Source organism: Pyxicephalus adspersus, chromosome 3 (genome assembly GCF_032062135.1).
Source record: "Pyxicephalus adspersus chromosome 3, UCB_Pads_2.0, whole genome shotgun sequence".
Taxonomy (NCBI): Eukaryota; Metazoa; Chordata; class Amphibia; order Anura; family Pyxicephalidae; genus Pyxicephalus; species Pyxicephalus adspersus.
Window position 1 is genome coordinate 19,229,416 of NC_092860.1, and position 12,002 is coordinate 19,241,417.

At 41.2% G+C, this 12,002-nt stretch overlaps 1 protein-coding gene across 2 annotated transcripts in view; it reads left to right on the forward strand.

Annotated features, from left to right (window-relative positions):
- The first annotated feature begins 1,168 nt into the window (after positions 1–1,168).
- The window catches only part of ELMO2 (engulfment and cell motility 2), a 40,520-nt gene continuing 29,686 nt past the window's right edge, over positions 1,169–12,002 (forward strand). For both annotated transcript variants that reach the window (XM_072403776.1, XM_072403777.1), the window contains exon 1: positions 1,169–1,284. The gene's annotated coding sequence lies outside the window, so the exon portion shown is untranslated. The remainder of the gene's footprint in view (positions 1,285–12,002) is intronic.

Sequence of the window (12,002 nt, forward strand, 5' to 3'; positions counted from 1 at the left end):
CATTGTGTTTTTGAGCAGTGATGGATGAAGGCATATTTGACATGAATGGCCATCTACCTGATTTCCCCTACAAGAATTTTCCCTTGTAATGGGTTTGCCATCATGCTGTTTCTTGATGATGATAAATAAAGTTAAGGTGAATGCAAGGCGGCATTGAGGACCTTAAAGCATACCTAAACTCACAATTTTCACTTTACTTAAAAAAGTAGACAACCTTTTTACGTAAAGTAAAAATTCTGTGTGTTTGTTTTATTTTTAATGCAACAGCCTTTTTAAAAAAAAAAAAAAAAAAAAAGTGTTGCAGCACCGCCCCCTAATTTTAGGCGATCGAGAATGAATGGGAGCACAAAGCCTCCCCAGATACCTACGTACGTCATGCATCCCGGGAGGCTCTTGGGTGCTCCTTCTGCACATCTGCAGTCTTTTTGTAAAAAGGGAAAAAAAATGCCGATTTACCGCATGCGCAGTGAGATCGGCAATTTTTTTTTCATCCTACGTCACTCGATCTTGCGCCTGGGTTGCGTGACGTAGGTAGAAGAACCAGAAAAAAGAGACGAAGATGGCAGCGCCCGAAGCGCCAACATGAGGACGGATGCCAGGACGGCGCGGGACCCGATGGAAGAGACCTCCAGATGGATCAGACAGTCCTGTGGGATTAAAGGTAAGTTTTTTTGTTTTGTGGGACTTTAGAGTTTAGTTCCTCTTTAAAAGGCTGTGTCCTATTGGTCAATGCACGAATGCATTTAAACATGATTTCAGACTTTTTTGAACATTTTTGCAAATCTTTGCAGTAAAATTCAAAAGGTGCTTGACATAAATGCATTTTTTTTATTTGGACCCTAGGGAATAACATTCCATCATAAACACTTTTTAAAGTTTTAATACAAGCCAAGACAAGCGACAGCCCAAAGCCAGCCCCAGCTCCCAGCCTCTGGTTATCTGTCACAGCTCATACAATCACTGCCCACCATTCATTCCTCATTCACCCTGCTGACACCAGTCTGGCTGGGTCACAGCGCAGTGCATTGTGGGACAGCGAGCCCTCTCTGTTCTGTCACTTTAAGAAAAAGTCAGACTCCTGGCTAACTCTGCTCTATGTGACAGGCGCTGCGGCCAATCAGAGTGGATGGTCCAGCTAAACCCCGCCCTACTTTCCTCTGCAGTCCGGCCTGTGCTGTTGAGTGACAGATAAGCTGCATCAATGAGCGCACTGTCCAGGGAGAGCCCGCCTCCAGGGCGTTACCAAGGCAACGGGACTGAAGGGAGCGGCGGAGCCGGGAAAAGGTAAGAGAGGCCCCGGGGTGGAAACCGGGTTACCTAAAACGGGAGATGGGGGGCACCTGGGCTGGGGTGTCCTACAGGGTCCGGGAGCTGGGAGAAGCTGCGGGGGTATACAGTTCTGACCGAATCATCGCCCTATGGAGCTATATATAGCTCTAGCTAGCAAATCGAACGTCTGGAGACAATAACATGAATCTTGTGCACAGCTCATACCGGGGCCGTCATTCACTGGGGTAACACATTCACCCCTTCATTGCCTGGGACCGTGCAGATGTCCTGGCCACCCCTGTGCACCTCTATACCTGCTCAGGCTTTATACATTGCACTGCACTGATCAGCAAGTCAGAAATTCTCATAATTCAGTCTACTAGATTGTAAGCTCTTAGGGGCAGGGTCCTCTCCTCCTCCTGTGTCACTGTTTGTATTCGTCTGTCATCTGGAACCCCTTCTGTACAGCGCTACTACTATGTTGGCACTATATAAATCCTGTGTATTAATATTATGGAGGCGTCCGGCGACTGTGTACAGTCCTGCAATGAAGTGCGAGCGATCAGAGATAGCAATGCTTGTATGGGAGGCAATCTGTTATTTTTTATTAGCGTTTCCCCTTTCCTTCTTAGCTATAGCTTAAAGCATCATCACCATCAAAACAAAACATATTCCATGTGGCACACTTTGTTTTCTTTCTAAAGTCTGAGTAGAATGGTCTGAGCCCTACCATCAGCTTCACAAAAGGACCCTATGAAGAAGCAGTAGCCTCTCTGCAAAGGTATGACACACCCCCAGAGCTAAAATTGTCCAATCAGCAAAGAGTATGATGTTTGCTGATTGGTCAACTTAGGTTTTGACTTGGCAGGGGATATGTTTCACCTTTGCAGAGAAATCACTGCTTCTGCACAGAGTATGAGGATCTTTTTCCACATGTGGACTATTCACCTATATTGTCCTATTCACGTATGTGTTGATATATGGGCAGCTCGGTGGTTAGCACACTGGCCTTTGCAGCGCTAGGCCAGGACACAATCTGCATGGAGTTTGCATGTTCTCACCCTGTCTGTGTGGGTTTCCTCCGGGTACTCCAGGTTCCTCCCACATCCCAAAAAACATGCAGTTAGAATAATTGGCTTCCCCCTAAAAAATTGCCCTTAGACTGTAATATTGACATATGACTATGGTAGGGCATTAGATTTTGAGCCCCTTTGAGGGACAATTAGTGACATGACTATGGACTTTGTACAGCGCTGCGTAATATGATAGTGCTATATAAATACTGTGTAATAATAATACTAAATTCCTTTCCCATGCTACGACCACTCCATGACTGATAAATGCTGGGGTCAGGGTGCAGTTATCGACAAAAGAACATGTAATTCCACCCCATGTCCTGCTGTTAGTCGGGGGTAGTCATGTAATATTGGGGTATGCAACCCCCACCCCACGTCTGAGGAGCATTGCCTGAGGCTAAACAGATGTCCTCCACAACATGTGTGCTGCTTCATCCGTTGGTAAAGGTATGAATTATAAATAGCAGTCACCACATTGATTGCCTGGGGCTGGTTGGTATTTCTAGGAGATCAGTGAAATATTTGGTGTATCCCCCTCACCCCGTCTGGTGGTATTTGGATGGGGAGGTCTTAGTAGGGCTTGGTTTGAAAGTTGAGCATCGCTTTTAATGTAAATTCACAGACTTTTCATCCTAACTGTATAACAATGATTGTTAGATTGTATTTAAACCAAACAAAAATGTTATATAATATGTTTGTACCAGTCCTTGGATGTGGTGGTTGCATTTGTTTTTCTCCCTTTACCACCAGTAACCATCTTCTTGCACTGTTCTGTATTTGTGGATGTCAGGCAGTGTTGTCACCCTTGGATAAAACTACAGAATACCTCTACAACTGCTCATCTTAATGCCATGGCAAGGGGAGGTTCTGTAGTTTACTTTGTAGAAGGAACTTAGCAGGACTGGTAAATCTGATAACTGAAAGTGATCACAGGACATTATGAGCTCCCTGGATCTCTGGCAGGATAAAGCCGCGTACACACTTCCAATTATATTCATTGGAATGGGTCTTTCACCATCCTTTCCAACGACTATGCACTGCACAATGCATGAACGAGTGGTGTACATACAGCACCGTTCTGCTCTATGCAGAGGGGAGGGGGAGAGCGATGGAGCGGCACCCTGCTGCACACTCTACCCCCTCCCTTAAATTACGATCGTTCCTAGTTCATCGTTCGGAGATTCACCAGGACGGTCGTTTGGACGATGAACGACGTGCACTGTACACACTCCAGTTTCTTGCCTGATAACGTCCCTGAGCCGATTATCGGGAGAGAACCATTACAAGTGTGTACCCAGCTTAAGATCTACAGGTATGAGAACAGATATACAAAACACTTTCAATTACATATTTACCAAAAATTGAGCATGTAGGTGAATTGTTAGGGTTATTCTCTAGGCATATGAGCAGGGTGACTAACTGGACTTGTAGAACAACTGGAATATTTCAATACAGAACCACCGATCATGATAGGTAATTCAGTGTTTTCCCCCCAGCCCTTTCTAGCCAGGTGGACCACCCGGCACTTTTCAGTGACAACTCGGCTATTTTTGAGTGGTTACTGAAGAGTTGGGTCACAATACAGGTCACTACAATTTCTTACTATCCAGCTTGATAAAATGTCTGGCTTGTACAGTGTTATTATTCACTTATAGGTATCTATGCATTGATGGTAGAATCAGAGGTTTGCTTGGCGTGACATTGATTCAAGATGTATATATACCTATATGAAAAAATAAAAGTATTCATAGTAGCCAATCAGAGACATGATAGGAATAAAATGACATCTGGATGACTATATATAAATACCTGCAGTTTATACACAACCCTTCCACTATGTATTGTCTGCTTGATGAATTGTGTATGTTTTGAAGTGTTGTATATATTTCAAGGTAGAATATAACACCTTTCAGTCTGTTGTACAATCTCCTTCAGCTCGGCATAGTATGTGTGTGTGTTATATATATACAGAGAGATATAGTCGTGTGTGTATGCTCTGTAGAGACAATGATTTCATATCAATCAGATCAGATGGGACATTTGGTTGATTATTTAGTGAGTGTTCTGTTCAGACAACACCGGCTACCAGGTCTGGTATATTATACTCTGGTGTGAATGTCATTGATTTACAGTGGGCAAATGATCAGGAAAAAGGGGTACGGGACAATGATGGCGCTATTAGATCGCCTGAATAATAAAACTGGGTTCTCTGTATTGTCAATCCATCAAAAATGAAGAAATTGACTTGATTTGTCATTTATAAAGAAGTGAATTGGAAATGCACAGAAACATTTCATGGTGGGAGAATCAATCACTTCCAATGAAATACATAGACATTGGAGATTTTACTCCTGAAAATGTTTTTTTTTTTCAGTGAATATCAGATGCACTACTTCATAGATGGACCCATAACTGGGTAAAAACCTCATTCTTTGTACCTAGCCTGTATATTAAAGATTTGCTGTTCGCAATAAGTTTTGTTGTTTGCTCTCCATATGTAATATAAAACCAAACTATTAGCATGTGGTGATGTTGTTGATGGACTGTGAAGGAGGTATGGGGTCATACTGGGCAGTCTATTGGGGGTTAATTATTATAAAAGGTCTAACAACCCATGGACCAGACTGCTATAAATTGTGATTTGTGCTCCAATACAGAAGTTACCAGCTGTTCTACTGATGGTCCTGTAGACGTCATCAGAATATTGATTGGCCCCTGGCTGTGACATAGGCTGCCAGGTCTGTGCAGTTATTTACATCTAATGAAGATCATAGGGTAGAGAAAATGTCTGTAGGAAGCCCAAGTAGATTCCACCTTTTACATTCAGAATATTGGCAAGTGGAATCTGATTGGTGACAGTGGTTTAAGCTATCCTTTGTACTCAAATGTTAGTTTAAAGCATTGGTGAAAAGAGTACTAGATGGGCTAAATTCTATTTCATGGAGAAAATAATTCTCACTCAAGTGCTATTCGCATTATTGATAACCTAGGCATTTGGTCACATCTGATCTCATTTGATCTCTGCTGAAAAGGATCAGCCATTCCGGATTCTACCTTACATTGCAGAGATCATGTGATCTGACCTTTGCTTAGGTGAACAGCAGTGGAGGGAGAATTTATTTCAAGGAAGTCTTTCTAAAAGGTTTTAGAAAGCTATAGGATCAGGTTACTATTTTATAGGACTTCTTTAACCTGAATTTATGTCAGAATTTGTCGGAAGTGCCACTTATTGTTTAGAGCTAATGCCTTTAAGCTGTCTCTTCTCCCAAAAGCTTTGGGTAGATGAAAGGTGATGAGGGCACTGGCTAAAAAACCTTGGGAGCCTCCTCGATTTACTTTAGGATGGGGGAAGCTAAGCATTTAAAGCAGGTCAATACATCTTACAATACAAGCTTACAATAGTAAGCTTTCATTACTGACTACCCTCTAAAAATATATTTGTTTATCTGGCCTGGGTTAAGATTCCACTACCAGACTTTTTTAGCCCTTGGGGTTAAATAATAGCCAGCATTCTTCAAAGCATTTCCTTTGAGTCTAGGCTGATTCCCCCCATCTGCAGCCTGTAACAGGTCAATAAAGGAGAAGACTGTAGAGGATACAATGTGTTGTTTTTATTGCATTGTAAATACATAGTTCTGTATCTTTGCCATTAAAACAAGCTTGTTTCATATTTTTGATTGTTTCTTCCTACCATGGAGCCTTAAGCTTTGAGCACAGATTCTGCTGGGTTTCTTGTTATACTCATTGTGGTTTATAAATACTTAACAGGAAAGATCCACTAACTTGTGAAGGGTTAAAATGCTTACATTTAATTGTGCTTAGGAGACAAGTAGCAGATCAGACATTGCACTTAACAGATTGTCAGGCTGTGCACCCCCATCTGAAACATTTAGCTAATTAGGCAGCTCTGATTTTGTGCATCTCTTCAGGGCATATCTGAGCAATCAAACATGACAGATTTTGACGGTGGGAAAGAAAAAAAATCTGGACCATCTCCAAATTTGATTTGTGGCACATAAGAGCAAAAAAATGCTGTCATAAGCGATCTACAGGGATGTAATTAGTCAGCTCTCTGTTTATCTAAAGAGCAGTCTGACCCATACTGAAGGAGCAGCTAGATTTCTGAAGGTGTACAGAGGTATAAAATAAAAATAGTGATAAAGATGAAGTAGGAACCCCAAATGCACCATTTGTTACCATAAGATGAAGGTATAAATACGTATGCTTGCATGAGCCGACTGCATGCTTATGTCTTATCTAGACACCCCTGCCACCGGACTTCTCTGAAAATCCATCCCTGGCAATGGATATTAACCATGGTGATCAAGTTTAGCGCTCATTCTTGAGTTACATGTGCTGCGGTCTGATGCCGGTTTTGCCCAGATTAGCTGGTTGGCAGGTTGTTCAAAATGCAACAAACAAATAATGCAGAACATAAGTGACAATACCGTGTCTGCATCACCACACAGGTGTGGACCCTACCCACGGTTTATACTTACCTTATGTTCACTTCCCCTGCACTCTGATCAGTCACTGGTAGCAATGAGAGGAAGTCCTTCATTGTGACACAAGCTGAGGACTGTGGGTTTAACCCCAAATTAAGGAGCCTTTGTAGGCAATTACCAGTGTGGTCCCATAGGACGAAGAAGAGTTAGAGGTAGGTTAAGTGCTTCTTATACTTTTATGTACCAGGAGCTTTTTTGTTGCTGATAGGTGAATAGAACAGCAGAGTATTCAAAGCAGGGCAGAGTAAAAGGAAGTTAAGTATAAGCTGCTGGTAGAACCACCAGTAGGTGATTTGTGTTTCTCAATATAAGAAAAGGTATAATAACTGTCTCAGGTGGTCTCCTAACACCCCTTTGTTTCATCTCTGCAGCATCCCACAGACACCAGATGCTTCTGTCCTCTGCTACTTGCTGGGGTTCGCTTCTTCACAACGTACATCACTGCTAGGTCCTGTTGGGGTTCTAGGGACAGAACTACAGTAATTGGCTTAGACTTGTTATTTTATATTAGAATATTTGATTTTCCATTTTTATTTAAATAGATTATGGCTTACTGCTATCAGGTTTACTGTCCATGTGGTCACCTCTATTCTCTAAATTCATTCTTTTCTGTACTGGTTTGTAACGTGTTAACCAGGGGGACACTGAGGTTTCACACTGAGTAATAGCAGCTTCCTTCCATCTAGCCAAGCCCCATGGTACCTATAACCCAATGCTGACATCACGCTCTGTGACACATCTATACCATTTCACTGATGAGTTCTATTGTTATTGCTCGGTCCAGATGCTAGCACACCATAGAGGACTTCCAAACCACAATACAGCTTGATAGGCTGGGAGGGGGCCATGTTCCTGCTCGGTCCTCCTTGTTCCCCGCATGTTCTTCCACTCAACATTTTCACTTCCCACTTGTCTGAGAAGACAGAAGTTGTTTTCTCACATACACTGGGGTGGGGATAGTTGTTAGAAATAGATCTGAGATGTGGAAAAATGCATCAAATATGCAGACACCGAGACAGGAAGCAAATGTGGCCAACTTTCCACTGGAATCAATGGCAAATCAATATTTAAATCAATGATTCGCCATCAGAGAATGACTAGTGTATAGCAGTTTGTTAAGCCTGACCAGGCAAAAAGCCGATTCACCAGTGAATACCGGTTTTATTAAGTATAGGAATTTAAAGTCATGTCAGCTGCTTGTAATCTGCACAGCAAGGCTTGTAGTACAGCAGGGCTCAAACTGGGGGAAGGAGCACATGGTGCCACTTATTTGTGCTGCAATGCAACTAGAATGCCCAAAGGATGAAAGAGCAGAGTGACAAAGATGAGCTGAAAAAATGGAACTTCTTTTACTGTCAAGTCCCAGGGTGGGGGTGAGAATATGACCTGTAGGTGAAATTGCAATAGAAAAAGTCCAAGTTCCCTGCCTTGCAGTGCTGTGTAACAGTGCTGCGCATATCTTAAAGCTGGAATATGATCTGTGTATGTAGCTTACCCTTGGCTTTCATTACCCTCACAGACATCTCCAGCAGAAACGCGCAGTGTTGGGGAAAGACTCTCCAACCTTGTTACCATACAATGACCATAGGTGGAAATGTATGTGATATAAAACTGCCCCACGTTTTTTTCTTAATTTCTTTTTGCAATAATAAAGTAACACATTCCTAAAAGGATTTTAAATAAAAAAATAAATTGATAAAAATGTTCATAATCCACCCTCTTGTAATTCTAATAGGCTGCAGCCTGGGTATGATTGCCCTGATATCTTGGAATCAAGACATGGGGTTCTGGTTTCTTCTGGTTACAGTCCTCTGGTCTGCTCATTCTAATGTGTGTTCCCATAAAGGCTGCTGAGTGTGTAGATTACATGATCACATTCATATATGTAAAAAAGCCATAGTACAGCTACTGTATCCTTCCCATCCCCATTCATTATTTAGTGCACTCCAAAAGTTTATATGTGTTTGTAATGTATTCCACCAGTAAAATCTTACCTTATGCAGTGTTCTCCCCAGCCCCTTTTAGCCGGGTGCACCACCCAGCACTTTTCAGTAACCATCAGGCTGTTTTTGGGTAGTTACTGAAGAGTTGGGTCACAATACAGGGGCCACCACCCACCAACAATTTCGTCCCATCCGGTGTAAAAAAAAAAAAAAAAAAGGATTCCACACTGCTTGTGTATACATCCAAAAGCCTGAAGACTTCTGCTGGGTGATGTCAGCATCACCAGAAGACTCAGAGATTTTGTTTCAGTGACATTCCTCCTTTCCCAGCAGCTACATAACATATTACATAGACAGATATTGAGGAGCTTGGTCAGCACACACCGTTAAATAACCTTGGAAGAGAAAAGGTCATGGCAAGATGGAGGGAGGGGGTCCTTCTAGGAAATTGACTAGTTAGTTTATGTTAGCACATTCAAATGCAGAATACAAAATAGGAAGTAAAAACCCTGCAAGAATGCATTTAAATGCTTGATTGTTCTGAGTTTTTACTTTCAAGCTAATGACAGGGTCTCTTTTAAGTCTCCTGTATTGACAAAGGGATACAGATTTGTAATTACACTCAGAATATGTTTTCCTGCACCAAACTCATGTCTGATCAGCAGTCAGTCTCAGCACATGTTGGCGTACGCCACTCTCTGTCATCAACGCTTCGTCATTCGTGTTTTTAGCAAGCTTTTAACATTTTAAATAAATCTGTCCATGATCTGTGTATGTAGCTTACCCTTGGCTTTCATTACCCTCACAGACATCTCCAGCAGAAACGCGCAGTGTTGGGGAAAGACTCTCCAACCTTGTTACCATACAATGACCATAGGTGGAAAATAAATTGATAAAAATGTTCATAATCCACCCTCTTGTAATTCTAATAGGCTGCAGCCTGGTTATGATTGCCCTGATATCTTGGAATCAAGACATGGGGTTCTGGTTTCTTCTGGTTACAGACCTCTGGTCTGCTCATTCTAATGTGTGTTCCCATAAAGGCTGCTGAGTGTGTAGATTACATGATCACATTCATATATGTAAAAAAGCCATAGTACAGCTACTGTATCCTTCCCATCCCCATTCATTATTTAGTGCACTCCAAAAGTTTATATGTGTTTGTAATGTATTCCACCAGTAAAATCTTACCTTATGCAGTGTTCTCCCCAGCCCCTTTTAGCCGGGTGCACCACCCAGCACTTTTCAGTAACCATCAGGCTGTTTTTGGGTAGTTACTGAAGAGTTGGGTCACAATACAGGGGCCACCACCCACCAACAATTTCGTCCCATCCGGTGTAAAAAAAAAAAAAAAAAAGGATTCCACACTGCTTGTGTATACATCCAAAAGCCTGAAGACTTCTGCTGGGTGATGTCAGCATCACCAGAAGACTCAGAGATTTTGTTTCAGTGACATTCCTCCTTTCCCAGCAGCTACATAACATATTACATAGACAGATATTGAGGAGCTTGGTCAGCACACACCGTTAAATAACCTTGGAAGAGAAAAGGTCATGGCAAGATGGAGGGAGGGGGTCCTTCTAGGAAATTGACTAGTTAGTTTATGTTAGCACATTCAAATGCAGAATACAAAATAGGAAGTAAAAACCCTGCAAGAATGCATTTAAATGCTTGATTGTTCTGAGTTTTTACTTTCAAGCTAATGACAGGGTCTCTTTTAAGTCTCCTGTATTGACAAAGGGATACAGATTTGTAATTACACTCAGAATATGTTTTCCTGCACCAAACTCATGTCTGATCAGCAGTCAGTCTCAGCACATGTTGGCGTACGCCACTCTCTGTCATCAACGCTTCGTCATTCGTGTTTTTAGCAAGCTTTTAACATTTTAAATAAATCTGTCCTTAAAGAAACGTATTCATGCATTTGTCATGACTTCCTTTAGAATGTACAGATTGTGCACCAGCTAACATTTGTCATGGACAGTCAGGAAGTGTCAGTGTCTAGAAGCGGGCACTGCCAGCAGCCAGAGGGCATTTGTAGCTGATATGATAACATCTAGCAAGGAACAGATTAGGATTGCCATTGCGTGATAATAATGCCCTCTGATGGGACCACTTTTGCCAGTTTATTAGCTGCACAGTCTGTAGTGTGTCACTGCAATTGGTAATAATAAAACCTAAAAACTGGCTGTTCACATGTGCAGGCATTTGTCATCACTTATGATCTATATTCCATCCTCCTACAAGACATGTAAGTGCCCCCTATTCTCCATTCTGTCACCATATAATTCCTACCATATAATCTTTACATAATTACTAATTCTCCACCTATGACCATCACATAGATTGGCACATGTTCCTTTACCTTAATTTATATCACCATTTATACAGATATACCGCTTTATATTATGTATTCTCTTTGACATTTGGACTGCTTATCCTCCCTCTACATGATTTAGTCACATATACAAATATATATATCTTTTGTTTTTTTTTGTTTTTTTTAATTCAAAAAGTTGTTTACTTTCTGTTATTGACTCACATTATGGATTGTGTTCTCACGATTACTTTGTTCATTATGTAGTGTGTATATTGGTCTCCATAAATAACCCCGAGAAAGCCAAGGAGGCGATACACATCAGAGACACATTTGAACTTCAGTCCTCTATTCAAATTAGGAGTGACTCTGTTTAGCAAGACCATGTTTTCTGGTCATTTTTTGACCACCAGTGTTTTACTAAATATACATATATCTGACTTTTGCACAAATGTTTTGCTGTACTAACTTGAGTTATGAATATTTTATTGTGTGTTTTGCACTATTAAACTCTTCTATAACTTTATGACAACCAGACTATTTTGGTACACATTTATCTATTGGCCCTCTATTTCTTTTTCTCTTTCTACATTTCTTAATTTTGTACTTAAGAGGAGGCCACCTTTAGAACCAATTAACAGTATACTATATATCATCTCAGTTAACAACCAAATCAAATTTAGTATTTTGAGGAAGTAACTACCTCTTGCCTGAACAACAAATTACTGTTCTATCTAAAGCCTATCTTTCTAAAGGTCTGTGGCCACCAGAGGCTTTTTGGGTGTTTTAGTAGTGACAGCAGAGTCACAATAGACATATCCTGTTTGCTAGACTTGTGTTAAGATAAAATGATCAGCAAGTTACAATTTCTGTGCTGTTTTACTAAAAAAAA